This window comes from Helianthus annuus, chromosome 3 (genome assembly GCF_002127325.2).
Source record: "Helianthus annuus cultivar XRQ/B chromosome 3, HanXRQr2.0-SUNRISE, whole genome shotgun sequence".
In the NCBI taxonomy this organism is placed as follows: Eukaryota; Viridiplantae; Streptophyta; class Magnoliopsida; order Asterales; family Asteraceae; genus Helianthus; species Helianthus annuus.
The window spans coordinates 20,016,931-20,032,560 of record NC_035435.2 but is presented as its reverse complement, the minus strand read 5'-3'; positions in this window follow the sequence as shown (position 1 = coordinate 20,032,560).

Genomic DNA, 15,630 nt, shown 5'->3' with positions numbered 1-15,630 from the left:
GATGTATTCTGCTTCACATGTGGACAACGACACTGATTGTTGCTTTTTGCATTGCCAGGATATCAGACGGCTTCCAAGCAGTTGAGCACCACCAGAGGTTGATTTCCTGTTGATTGGGCACCCGCCAAAATCTGCATCAGCATATGCTATCAAGTCCAAGCCTCCCTCGAAGGGATACAACAATCCAAGTCTTGGTTTGCCTTTAAGATAGCGAAAAATCCGTTTGACAGCTTTCAACTGCGATTCTCTTGGAGTGGCTTGGTAGCTAGCACATAAACACACCGAAAACTTTATGTCGGGTCGAGATGCAGTAAGATACTGATGTGTGTTGGTGCGATATATTTTTTTTTTGATGAGTATTTAAGCCCCTTTTTACACTTTTAGCCAAGTTTTAAATTTATAAAACACGATATTTACTAACACTAAACACACATATGGGCAAGTGCACCCATCGTGGACGTAGTATAGTGTTGGTAAGATACCGAGGTCGTCCAAGGACACAAGAGCTTTTAGTACCGGTTTATCCTCAACGTCTAATCAAATCAAAAGGTTAGAAAAATGTTTTAAACTAGGAAAAATAAAAACTAACTAAATGCTGAAAAGTAAAATAAAATAAAAACAGATAGACAAGATGAATCACTTGGATCCGACACGTGTATTAGTATAACCTTTGATTATTTTCGCACTTTTGCACTTGTTTAAGAGATTATCTTAGTTATTGTAGTAGGCCCCTCTTTTGAAGGCGACGTTACCCTCAACCCAGTAGTTTGATTCAGCAAGGATACAATCCTAAAGGGTCGGATTATTGAAAGATAATGAATTAAGTTATTAATGCAAATTGTGGTAGGCCCCGCTTTCGGCGGTGACGTTACCCTCGGCTAAGTACTCTGAGTCAGCAGGGATACAGTCCTAAATAGCCGGGTTATAGTATTAATAGTAGTTAACTTATGAGGGGGTCAAAGAGTTTGGATCCCCGCCATCCAATACCTATGGGCATTGAAGGAGATCCTACTAAATTTGACCCAGGTCCCAAGCAGGACCTCTAAACGCTGAACAAAGGCAAGACCCTTACCAAACCGTTCCCTTAACCCCCGACCAGGTAGCCAACATATCTCCATATAGACCGTGGAGATATGAATGGTGAAAATCTTTTATTTTATATAGACAGTAAAATAATGCCAAGACACCACGGACAAACGATAAGGAAAGATCACCTTCAACATAAGTAACTAGTTATTAAAGTCATTAATACAAAACCAAATAAAAAGTGCAAAAGATTAAAAATAAAAAGTATTATACTAAACACTTGTCTTCACCAAGTGATGTAAGAGACTTAGGCAAACATGGCCTTGATTGTCAAGAACTCTTATTATCAATCTTGGATCCCGAGACGACTCACACACTCTATGATGGACAATGGATGATGGTGGTGGATGATGGTGTTATGGTGGTGGTGGGTGGTGGATGAAGTGTGAGAGAGGTGGTGTGCCAAGGGATGAGAGAGAATGGAACCAAGCTCCTCTATTTATAGGCTGAACAGAAGGCTGGACACGGCCCCGTGCCCGTCTGACATTCTCTCTCTTCATTAATTGTAATTCGCAATTACAATTAATGCGCCTGCTGTACTTTCACCACGCCCCCGTGCCCGCTGGACACGGCCCCGTGGTGGGCAATGGAAGCTTCTACTGGTTTGTCTTTTCTGCTGCTTCCTGGGCACGCCCCCGTGTTCGCTGGACACGGGGCGTGTTCAGACTCTGTTTTCTCTTCTTTGCCTTGGGAGGTGCCGTTGAGGGTCCGGGCAGTCTACTTTTGTTCCTTTTCTTGTATTTATGCTAGAATTAGTTGTCTTTTTGCTTCTTTTGTGATTTTGAGCTCATTTCATCCTGAAAATACAAAAGGAAGACAAAAACACTCTTTTTCCAACATTAGTACTTAAAAAGGGTTAGTTTTATGCCTTAATTGATGTGATTTATATGTTGCATTTTACACACATCAAATACCCCCACACTTGAACTTTTGCTTGTCCTCAAGCAAAACTCTTTAAATGTGGCTTACACTCCCAAATGGAATAGGTAGAAGAGAAGTTTTTTAGCTTGTCCTAGAGTGTCGGGAATCCAAGTCTTAGTAAGTTTTATTTTTATTTATTTACAATCCTATTCGTTATGATTTATTTTGAACGTTTCATAAGATAAATTACTTATTTGGGCATAGCATGCCTTATTAAAATTCCATTTATATACAAGTTCACATACCTCACGGGGGATCACTCAACACTCGGCCGAAGGTGTATATTTTTAGTGAATCACTCGAGAGCGGCATGGAACTTACGCCTTCCATAGGCTTGCCAAGCAATCAATCCTTCTCCTTTTTAACTTTTTACCTTTGTAAATATCAAGAGGACTTTTGGGTGAAGGGTTAGGCTTGGGCTAAAGGTGAGTGGTTGGGTTAGTGGTTAGTAAAAAGGGCGAAAAAATTTGTAAAAAGCGTCGGTTTTCGCGAAATACCTTGTTTTTAGTGATTTTTTTATTTTGAAGTATTTCTTCAAACAAGCTTTTATATAGCTTTTGTTTGTTTTTGACTTCATCGTATTTTTTTTTCATCACATAAAAAGGCGAGTTTTTACGAAAAACCGAGCTTGTTACTAAAATAAAGGGTGAAAAATAAAAAGGTTTTTGGTGGGTAAAAGGGTTTTTGGGGTAATGAAATGAAAGGTTTAGGCTCAAAGGGGCTATCTAGGGGGATTTTGGGTAGGTGATAAAAAAAATGAAAAATAATGGTTTTGAAAAAAAAATGGTTAGTCCTAATGCCTCCATCATTTACTTACTTGGGTTTAAGTTGGTAAGGACCGGGAATGTATCGTCGTGGCAAGTTCTAGATTTGTAAGAACCAAGCGGCTATTCACACAAGAAACGAAAAATGAGCATTTAGTCTAAATATGTATATTTTTATGCTCAATAAAGGCTCAAAACTCACTTTTGTGGGAATGGGTTTTTAATGTGATCAAGTATATATAATCGAATTTTTAACTAGACTTGTTATGCCGTTTCATAATTTTCTTATGTTGGTTCTTTGTTATCACGACGCTATCGGTTGTAAACTTGTAAAAATATAACCTTTTTTTAGAACTTGTTATTCCCAACTTAAACTAAGACAGGTAAATGAAAAAAAATGAAAAAGTTTTTGAAAAAATTTGGGGTGTTTAGCGGTTCCAATAGAGTTTTGTGTAAGGCTTGTGTTTAGGATTTGCAAAATTTCAAGGTTTAAGCATCCCCCCCCCACACTTAAATTACACATTGTCCTCAATGTGTCCAAAAATAATGTTTTTGGTTGATTAGAATGTGTAAAAGTGGGTTTAAAAGCAAAGTTTTGTGTTACTGGCATCCTGGACACGGCCCCGTGTTGACCGGGCACGGCCCCGTGGTCAAGTGCCAGTAACAAAAATTAGAGAATTGACACAGAAGCCTGGACACGGGGGCGTGTCCCTTGAACACGGCCCGTGTCCAGTTACCTGAACTGGGTGATTTTCTGCAGGGGGCTCAGCACGGGGCCGTGTTGGTTGGGCACGGCCCGTGTTGAGCCTTCTGTTATGGAGATTTGTGTCGTCTTGCTCTGTTCTTCGTGCATGGTTCCATTTTTCTCGTTCCCTTTTTCATCCATTACCACCATGAGTGTGTTTTATTTGAAACAACCATCAATCTTAAAAACCATCATAACATTGCGAAAATAGAGAGACATTACATAAAGTTAGCTAAATAACTAGGGGATACATGAGGTTATCATAAGGGTTCTACTTATTTAGGAAAATTTCGGGAATAACTTCCCGATGTAGTAACACTCTCTAGCCGATGGCTCCTCGGTTGTCATTCAAAGCCATTCTTCTATCTCCCTTGGGAGGTAGAAGGTAGCTTCATTTTCTTCGGTTTCTTGAGAAGGGACGTTCACCGGGACTCCCTGCACCACCCTTGGTTGAGGTACTTGGTGCATGGCGTGCCATTCGGCTGGAATGATGACCTCGGGTACTAAATTCCACGCCCTTTGGGTTATCACCGGAACCAAAGGTGGGGAAGCGAGAAGGTTTAATCTTTGGTGCAAGAGATTTACTTCTCGTAGGCAGCCCTCCAAACCTACCGTCAGATGATTAATACGATCCACCAAAGCTTCCTCTACTCCCGTCATCTCGTCTATGGCTTCCCTCAAAGCGTAAACGCACTTTACTAGGGAATCCTCCGCCGTGGACGACCTCCTTCGATTTCGGTTATTTCTTGAAGATGTTCCGCTGTTTCTGCTGGCCATTTTCTGCGAAAGAAGCCGAAGATAACTAAACTTTTGCAGAACAATACCTCGAACACGGCCCCGTGCTCAGCGAGCATGGCCCCGTGTTCAGCTGTCTGCAGGATTTTTGTCTAACGATTCTAGGGTTTTAAATTATTTTAATACACTTTTATTGTGTTTTAAGCTCAGATAATTTAAAACAAAGTTATAGAACTAACTTTAGACAAGAATCCGTAGTCAAAAAAAAAAAAAATCCTACAAACCTTACATAGAAGATTGGAATCATGGGTTTCCAAGCTTCCATGGAGGTGATGTTTGAAAAATTTTTGGAGGAAGGAGAAATGAACAAAAGTGGAAAAGACAAGATGGTCCTTAGGAACCTTCTTTTAGCACTTACCTAGGATGGTATATGTGAAGATCCCAGGAATCTCTGCTTGGTGAAGTGGTCAAAAATGAACAGGATTCAGGCTGCATTTAAAGAAAACGACAGCACACTGGACACGGCCCCGTGTCCGCTGGACACGGCCCCGTGTGCAGAGAAAATCCTGACACATTTTGTCCGTATTCTGACAGAATCAGCAGAGAATCTTCTGAGTGAACACGGGGGCGTGTTGACCGGGCACGACCCCGTGTCGGCAGGCTGTTTTATGGAGTTTTGTCTCTACTAAGGAGTTAATTTATATCGGGTGGTTCTTGACTTGTTGGAACAACCCCAAAGTGCCTAAGATACCTTAATTGTCCTATACTAAGGCGAGAACGCAAAAGGTTATCGGTGAGGGTAATTCCTATTTTCATTCTAGGTGGACAAGTCCAACCCTTTTCCGGGCTCTCGTTAAAGAAGGTGTATGCCGAATCGCTCAGGTCTATGTATGCACCGAACGAAGTCGATGGGGAGTCCTTCACGGCACAATCGACACAGGGACGACTATCGTCCACGTCTTTTCTAGGTATGAAGGTATTTTCGGGAGCAACGAGGTTGTCGGAATGCGGTTCCAACATTTCCTCATGGTCATCATCTTGGGATGGATCTATAAAATCCTTCCTAAGTTCTTTTGACCAGTTGAGAATTAGTTCTTCTAGTTGAAATAACTCGTCAAGGAGCATTTCTCCTAGAATATCTGGCTGGGCGCATTCGAGGGAGAGATAGTGCTTATTTTTACTTTCGCCCCTCTTAAGGTTACAAGGAATCGGTGGGTCTATATAGTGGGGCCTATAAGTGAGAAAATAACACTACTAGAAAATAGGCCTAATGCAACCTTTTAGATGCAACGTTTTTCGATTGAGTTGCATTTGAGTCTAATGCAACTTTGTTGAATATAAAGGTTGCATTAGAAGATCTAATGCAACCTTTTTCATAAAAGGTTGCAGAATTTTATTGGATTTGCAACCCTTTTCCTTATAAGGTTGCAAATTACATTAAAATTTGCAACTTTTGTTCAAAAGGTTGCAATTATAAAACTTCTAATGCAACTATTATTTTAAAAGGTTGCGTTCTTAAAAAGTTAAATGCATTACTTTAAAATGTTGCATCCGCATTATTTACATTCACACACACATATATTAACAAAATAAATATTGTTACAACAAATTTAATATGTTTCTTCAAAGATTTTTACACCAAACTAATCCTCACAAATAAGAAATTCACAAAATCTAAGCAATAAGCACACTATTAATAGTTCTAGCCATTTAACATTTTAATTCCTCATGTTCGCCTCCACATAATCGACACCACAAACCATAAGAGTGCCGAAAGTAAAAAGAATTACTATCACTCATGTTTGTGTCAGAAGTTACCAACCGCTGGGATCTAACGGTTCTGTTTTCAGCAACTGAATCTTGGGCACGGGGGCGTGTTGAGTGGACACGGCCCCGTGTTCAGCCTACTGTCTGACTTAAAACAGGATTGCCAGTTCCAATGATTGAGCACGGGGCGTGTTCAGCAGGCACGGCCCCGTGTTGAGCTCTGCAGAAGCTGGAAATTAAAGAAAAAATTCTAAAAAAATTAAAGAAAAATAAAAATATGATTAGGCCGTTGATTCCTAACTATCTTAAAATCCTTGTGTCCCCGGCAGCGGCGCCAAAAACTTGATGTGTGTTGGTGCGATATATTTTTTTTGATGAGTATTTAAGCCCCTTTTTACACTTTTAGCCAAGTTTTAAATTTATAAAACACGATATTTACTAACACTAAACACACATATGGGCAAGTGCACCCATCGTGGACGTAGTATAGTGTTGGTAAGATACCGAGGTCGTCCAAGGACACAAGAGCTTTTAGTACCGGTTTATCCTCAACGTCTAATCAAATCAAAAGGTTAGAAAAATGTTTTAAACTAGGAAAAATAAAAACTAACTAAATGCTGAAAAGTAAAATAAAAAAAAAACAGATAGACAAGATGAATCACTTGGATCCGACACGTGTATTAGTATAACCTTTGATTATTTTCGCACTTTTGCACTTGTTTAAGAGATTATCTTAGTTATTGTAGTAGGCCCCTCTTTTGAAGGCGACGTTACCCTCAACCCAATAGTTTGAGTCAGCAAGGATACAATCCTAAAGGGTCGGATTATTGAAAGATAATGAATTAAGTTATTAATGCAAATTGTGGTAGGCCCCGCTTTCGGCGGTGACGTTACCCTCGGCTAAGTAGTCTGAGTCAGCAGGGATACAGTCCTAAATAGCCGGGTTATAGTATTAATAGTAGTTAACTTATGAGGGGGTCAAAGAGTTTGGATCCCCACCATCCAATACCTATGGGCATTGAAGGAGATCCTACTAAATTTGACCCAGGTCCCAAGCAGGACCTCTAAACGCTGAACAAGGGCAAGACCCTTACCAAACCGTTCCCTTAACCCCCGACCAGGTAGCCAACATATCTCCATATAGACCGTGGAGATATGAATGGTGAAAATCTTTTATTTTATATAGACAGTAAAATAATGCCAAGACACCACGGACAAACGATAAGGAAAGATCACCTTCAACATAAGTAACTAGTTATTAAAGTCATTAATACAAAACCAAATAAAAAGTGCAAAAGATTAAAAATAAAAAGTATTATACTAAACACTTGTCTTCACCAAGTGATGTAAGAGACTTAGGCAAACATGGCCTTGATTGTCAAGAACTCTTACTATCAATCTTGGATCCCGAGACGACTCACACACTCTATGATGGACAATGGATGATGGTGGTGGATGATGGTGTTATGGTGGTGGTGGGTGGTGGATGAAGTGTGAGAGAGGTGGTGTGCCAAGGGATGAGAGAGAATGGAACCAAGCTCCTCTATTTATAGGCTGAACAGAAGGCTGGACACGGCCCCGTGCCCGTCTGACATTCTCTCTCTTCATTAATTGTAATTCGCAATTACAATTAATGCGCCTGCTGTACTTTCACCACGCCCCCGTGCCCGCTGGACACGGCCCCGTGGTGGGCAATGGAAGCTTCTACTGGTTTGTCTTTTCTGCTGCTTCCTGGGCACGCCCCCGTGTTCGCTGGACACGGGGCGTGTTCAGACTCTGTTTTCTCTTCTTTGCCTTGGGAGGTGCCGTTGAGGGTCCGGGCAGTCTACTTTTGTTCCTTTTCTTGTATTTATGCTAGAATTAGTTGTCTTTTTGCTTCTTTTGTGATTTTGAGGTCATTTCATCCTGAAAATACAAAAGGAAGACAAAAACACTCTTTTTCCAACATTAGTACTTAAAAAGGGTTAGTTTTATGCCTTAATTGATGTGATTTATATGTTGCATTTTACACACATCAGATACATTAAAGAACCAATCATTGCACGATAAACCGAAGGATCCACTTCAGGATCTTTTTCCTTTTCATCTGACAACTTGTGATTGGTAGGCAATGGAGTTTCGTATGGTAGACTATCTTCCATGTTGAATCGCTTGAGGATCTCGTGGACGTACTTCGTCTGATGAGTATACGTGCCATTCTCTTCCTGATCCACTTGTAACCCGAGGAAAAACTTTAGCTCACCCATTGCACTCATCTCAAACTTCGATTTCATCACTTGTTCGAATTCCCGATAAAGCTCTTCATTTGAAGAACCAAAAATAATGTCATCAACATATATTTGCACAATCAGGAAATCTCCCCCTTTCTTTAAGATGAAGAGAGTGGAATCTATTACACCACGAGTGAATCCGTTTGCCAACAAATGCTTTGACAACGTCTCGTACCAAGCACGAGGAACCTGATGAAGACCGTATAAAGCTTTGTCCAGCAAGTACACTTTGTTCGACGACTCTGGAGCTTCAAAACCCGGCGGCCGGGATACATACACAGTTTCTTGCAACATCCCCTAAAGGAATGCACTTTTAACGTCTAACTAATAGACTTTAATACGCATGTGAGCATCAAAGGCTAAGAACAAATGAATTGCCTCTAGGCAAGCTACTGGCGCGTAAACTTCCATGTAGTCGATCCCTTCTTCCTAATTGAACCCTTGCACCACCAAAGGAGGTTTATTCCTGACGATGACTCCTTTATCGTCCTTTTTACATTTAAAAACCCATTTCATGTTGATCGCGTGCTGGCCCTTAGGAAGATCTACCAAGTTCCAAACCTTCAGCTTGTCAAACTGAGCCAACTCCTCCTGCATCGCCTCACACCACGAGCTATCTTTCAGCGCCATGTGGAAGTTTTTCGGCTCTATGCGAAATAAAGCACTCATGCAGGCTTAAGCTGTAGATCTCCTTCTCTTTGATTTATGTGAACAAACACTGCATATTAGTAAGACTTCTGCTTCGAGTCATTATTCCTTCACGCGGATCTCCAATAACATTATCAATAGGATGATTCCTATTTGTCCGAGTGACAGGAACAACTGGAACTTGCAGATTTGTACCCAATTTTGACTGGATCTCCCCATCAACAGATGCATTACTAGATGCTTGAACATTTCCTGAAGACGTGCCAACATTTGGATATGTTGAAAAATCAACAAAAAGGTCACCAATTGTATTTTGAGCAGCTTCAGCTTCAGGAGCAGCTACAACGTCATCATCAGAATCACTTGAATCTGCATCATTAGAGGGTTGAGTAACTCCGACATCATTTACATTTGATGTGCTGGCAACGTTTATTCCTGAATCACCATTTGAAAAGACATTTGTTGGAATGCTGGTACGCCAACCCGCATCCACTTCATCTTTCTCGATCAAGTGTGAGTACACTAGTTCAGTCTCATCATCTGTAAAATCAGGTAACGCAAATCAAACAACTTATCATAATAGTAGCCAGTTTTGGGACTGAACTCAGATGGTGGAGGATCGTAACTCAAAGGAGTTATATCAAAGACTACTTCCACCATCCGTTTCTTGACACTGTATACTCGTTTGTTCAGAGAGCCTAGTTCGTGACCTAGGAAGAAACCAATTTCTCCAAGCTCCCCAAAATTTGGAGTATTCGATGTCCGTCGGATCATACACTTAATCCCAAAAGGTTGGAAACCTTTCAAATTTGGTTTCTTTTTCTCAAGATGTTCATAACACGTTTTATCTTCCCGTTTCACTGTAAGCACACGATTCAACACATAGCATGCGGTGTTTACAGCTTCGGCCCAAAAGAATATGGGCAATTTGGATTCTGAGAGAAGGGTTCTTGCAGCCTTGATAAGTGTCCTGTTCTTCCTTTCAGCAACTCCATTCTGTTGAGGAACATAAGGAACGCTAAAGTGATGAACAATACCCATATCACGGCATAACTCATCCATATTTTGATTTTTAAATTCAGTTCCGTTATCACTTCTAATTCTTTTGATGGGTAAAGAGTAATTTTTATCTAATTGTTTAAACAAATCTTTCAAAGTTCCAAAAGTTTGATCTTTCGATTTTAAGAAAAATACCCACGAATATCTTGAAAAATAATATGTGACAACCAAACAGTAAGACATACCACCAATGCTGGCTACATGATCGGACCAAACAAATCCATGTGAAGCAGCTCTAGTGGTTGTTGGATAGAGTTTATCTTTTAGGCTTATGAGGTTTACGTTTGATTTTCCCTTTCTCACAGAATTCACATTTACTGTGCATATTGAAACTACGTAAAGGAACACCCAACACCAAGTTGTTTTTTATCAAGTGGTTCATTTTGCGTAGATGCACGTGTCCCGTCCTTCGATGCCATCTGAAAGATTGATCTTCTGTTTCCTTTGATAACAAACGCGTTGCCGGACCAAAGGAGTTCACAACCGGACGCATGTCCATCACATAGGTGTTGTTCACTCTTTGTGTCACACCCCGACCACGTAGGACAACAACCGTGGTGGAAACGTCAGGGAGTGTTGCAACAGAAGCTATTGTTTCACAACCATGGATACATAATAGTTTTGTTTTATTGATGAAATTTAAACATTACAATGTCTTAACACATAGAACAAACAAGTTTTATATCATCTATCATAGTTATTATATCACTAAGGCCTTGTCCAGATCCTACGTGACGCATGCATCCTAGAAGTCAATCAAGCATCAACACCTAAAACATATGTAAAAACTTAGTCAGCAAAGAAATGCTGGCGAGTACATAGGTTTTATAGGAGTTTCGGATTCATGGCTAGTTTAAATGTTGTAATACTTTATTAAAAACTTTGTTTTGAAAAGAGTGTAATATTGCAACTTAATTAACCAACTTAAATCAAGCGGGTTATAGTTTATAAAACCTCGTAGCCATGATTCTTAACCCAAAAACATTTGTTTTAGTAAAGCAATTTGTAAAACATCTCGTATTAAATCGTTAATAAAATCTCGTTAATAAAACTCGTATGGTTTATATCATTTCGAAAACCTCTTTTGTGTGATATCGTTCCAAAATCGTTTGCCCAAGTGAACTAAATAACGCCACGGTATGTAATATGTTGAAAACACTTATATATAAGAAGTACCAGCGGCGTATCTACCATGTTTTCACCATATTACACCCGTCCCGTTATCTAAACACTAGCCAAAAACCAATCGTTTACCCAAATTGTTTAACATCATTTCCAAATTGTTTCCAAATCGTTCCCAAATCGTTTACTCGTTTAAATCGTCCTCGTTCTTGATGCGTGTCAGTGTGTACATGTTTTTAATAAATAATTAAGCCCTTTTTACACTTTTAACCAAGTTTTAAATTTATAAAACACGATATTCACTAACACTAAACACACATATGGGCAAGTGCACCCATCGTGGACGTAGTATAGTGTTGGTAAGATACCGAGGTCGTCCAAGGACACAAGAGCTTTTAATACCGGTTTATCCTCAACGTCTAACCAAATCAAAAAGTTAGAAAAATGTTTTAAACTAAGAAAAATAAAAACTAACTAAATGCTGAAAAATAAAATAAAAATAAAAACAGATAGACAAGATGAATCACTTGGATCCGACACGTGTATTAGTATAACCTTTGATTATTTTCGCACTTTTGCACTTGTTTAAGAGATTATCTTAGTTATTGTAGTAGGCCCCTCTTTTGAAGGCGACGTTACCCTCAACCCAGTAGTTTGAGTCAGCAAGGATACAATCCTAAAGGGTCGGATTATTGAAAGATAATGAATTAAGTTATTAATGCAAATTATGGTAGGCCCCGCTTTTGGCGGTGACGTTACCCTCGGCTAAGTAGTCTGAGTCAGCAGGGATACAGTCCTAAATAGCCGGGTTATAGTATTAATAGTAGTTAACTTATGAGGGGGTCAAAGAGTTTGGATCCCCGCCATCCAATACCTATGGGCATTGAAGGAGATCCTACTAAATTTGACCCAGGTCCCAAGCAGGACCTCTAAACGCTGAACAAGGGCAAGACCCTTACCAAACCGTTCCCTTAACCCCCGACCAGGTAGCCAACATACCTCCATATAGACCGTGGAGATATGAATGGTGAAAATCTTTTATTTTATATAGATAGTAAAATAATGCCAAGACACCACGGACAAACGATAAGGAAAGATCACCTTCAACATAAGTAACTAGTTATTAAAGTCATTAATACAAAACCAAATAAAAAGTGCAAAAGATTAAAAATAAAAAGTATTATACTAAACACTTGTCTTCACCAAGTGATGTAAGAGACTTAGGCAAACATGGCCTTGATTGTCAAGAACTCTTACGATCAATCTTGGATCCCGAGACGACTCACACACTCTACGATGGACAATGGATGATGGTGGTGGATGATGGTGTTATGGTGGTGGTGGGTGGTGGATGAAGTGTGAGAGAGGTGGTGTGCCAAGGGATGAGAGAGAATGAAACCAAGCTCCTCTATTTATAGGCTGGACAGAACGCTGGACACGGCCCCGTGTCCGCTGGACACGGCCCCGTGCCCGTCTGACACTCTCTCTCTTCATTAATTGTAATTGCGAATTACAATTAATGCGCCTGCTGTACTTTCAACACGCCCCCGTGCTCGCTGGACACGGCCCCGTGCCCAGCAATGGAAGCTTCTACTGGTTTGTCTTTTCTGCTGCTTCCTGGGCACGCCCCCGTGTTCGCTGGACACGGGGCGTGTTCAGACTCTGTTTTCTTCTCTTTGTCTTGGGAGGTGCCGTTGAGGGTCCGGGCAGTCCACTTTTGTTCCTTTTCTTGTATTTATGGTAGAATTAGTGGTCTTTTTGCTTCTTTTGTGATTTTGAGCTCATTTCATCCTGAAAATACAAAAGGAAGACAAAAACACTCTTTTTCCAACATTAGTACTTAAAAAGGGTTAGTTTTATGCCTTAATTGATGTGTTTTATATGTTGCATTTTACACACATCAAATACCCTCACACTTGAACTTTTGCTTGTCCTCAAGCAAAACTCTTTTAATGTGGCTTACACTCCCAAATGGAATAGGTAGAAGAGAAGTTTTTTAGCTTGTCCTAGAGTGTCGGGAATCCAAGGTTTGTATAGGTTTTATTTTTATTTTATTTACAATCCTATTCGTCATGATTTATTTTGAACTTTTCATAAGATAAACTACTTATTTGGGCATAACATGCCTTTTTTAAAATTCCATTTATATACAAGTTCACATACCTCACGGGAGATCACTCAATCACTCGGCCGAAGGTGTATATTTAAGTGAATCGCTCGAGAGCGGCACGGACTTACGTTTTCCATAGGCTTGCCAAGCGATCAATCCTCCTCCTTTTTAACTTTTTACCTTTGTAAATATCAAGAGAACTTTTGGGGTGAAGGCTTGGGTTTAAAGGTGGGTAGTTGGTTAGTGGTTAGTAAAAAGGGCGAAAATCGTAACCAGTGTCGGTTTTCATAAAATACCTTATTTCTAGTGACATTTATTTTTGAAGTATTTCTCCAAACAAGCTTTTGTAGCTTTTGTTTGTTTTTGACTTCATTATTCATTTTTTTTTTGTCACGTAAAGGGTATGTTTATGAAAAACCGAGCTTGTTACTAAAATAAGGGTGAAAAAATGAAAAAGGTTTTTGGTGGGTAAAAAAAAATTGTTTTGGGGGTAATGAAATGAAAGGTTTAGGCTCAAAGGGGTTTTTCTAGGGGGATTTTGGGTAGGTAAAAAAAATGAAAAATAATGGTTTTGAAAGAAAAATAGTTAGTCCTAATGCCTCCATCATTTACTTACTTGGGTTTAAGTTGGTAAGGACCGGGAATGTATCGTCCTGGCAAGTTCTAGATTTGTAAAGACCGAGCGGCTATTCACACAAGAAACGAAAAATGAGCATTTAATCTAAATATGTATATTTTTATGCTCAATAAAGGCTCAAAACTCACTTTTGTGGGAATGGGTTTTTAATGTGACCAAGCATATATAATCGAATTTTTAACTAGACTTGTTATACCGTTTCATAATTTTCTTATGTTAGTTCTTTTTATCACGACGCTATCGGTTGTAAAAAAAAATATAACCCTTTTATAACTTGTTATTCCCAACTTAAACTAAGACAAGTAAATAAAAAAAATGAAAAAGTTTTTGAAAAATTTGGGGTGTTTAGCGGTTCCAATAGAGTTTTGTGTAAGGCTTGTTTTAGGATTTTGCAAAATTTCAAGGTTTTAGCATTCCCCCCACACTTAAATTACACATTGTCCTCAATGTGTCCAAAAATAAAGTTTTTGGTTGATTAGAATATGTAAAAGTGTGTTTAAAAACAAAGTTTTGTGTTACTGGCGCTCTGGACACGGCCCCGTGTTGACCGGGCACGGCCCCGTGGTCAAGTACCAGTAACAAAAATTATAGAATTGAAACAGAAGCCTGGACACGGGGGCGTGTCCGCTGAACACGGCCCGTGTCCAGTTACCTGAACTGGGTGATTTCCTGCAGGGGGCTCAGCACGGGGCCGTGTTGGTTGGGCACGGCCCGTGTGGAGCCTTCTGTTATGGAGATTTTGTCGGTTTGTTCTGTTCTTCTGCATGGTTCCATTTTTTCTCGTTCCCTTTTTCATCCATTACCACCATGAGTGTGATTTATTCTGCAAAAACTAAAAGATTAGACTAAACTAAGGATAGGTCCGCGGAATGCCTCCGTGGTGCGCCACGTTTATAAGGGTCCTTGGCTAGACCCGATTCCCGGTCACACGTCTTTTGATTGGAGTGCCTTGCCTCCCAAGTTACACCGTCGGAGAGCGGCATCCAAGCTTGAATCAATAACCTTCATGTAGTGGACCGGGTCGTCATCCTCTATTCTCTTCCCAACTCCAAACTTTACCTCATCGTCCCCATATCTCAAAGTTAGTGTCCCGTCATTCATGTCCACTACTGCTTGTGCGGTGGCAAGGAAAGGCCTCCCTTGAATAAGGGGGACCTCGGTGTCTTCCTCCATGTCGAGTATGACAAAGTCAACAGGATAAACGAATCTGCTTACCCTTACCAAGACATTCTCGATGACACCTTGCGGGAACTTGACCGATCGATCAGCGAGTTGTATGCTTATTTTTGTAGGGCTTGTGGTTCCCAAGCCAAGCCTTTTGAACATTGAAGAGGGCATGAGGTTAATGCTAGCCCCTAAGTCGGCCAAGGCATTGCGGACGGGAGATTCCCCTATTGAGCATGGAATCGTGAAACTTCCGGGATCGATCTTCTTTTGGGGTAGTTTATTGAGTACGAGGGCAGAGCATTCTTCGCCTAAGTTAACTAATTGCAAATTTTCAATTTTCTTTTTATGTGTAAGGAAGTCCCTCATAAATTTAGAGTATTTGGGCATTTGGGTTAGGACTTCGATAAAAGGAATATTGACATGCAATTGTTTTAGCAAACTTTCGAATTTTGCGAATTGCTCATTGGTTTTCTGACGAATTAACCTACCGGGGTACGGAACTCGAGGGGCCTTGGTAGGCTCTGTTGATGGGGGAGTGTCCTTCTCCTGCAGATGTGTTGGCGTTGATTCTTCCGTTGCTGGAGGTACTTCTGCAGGCC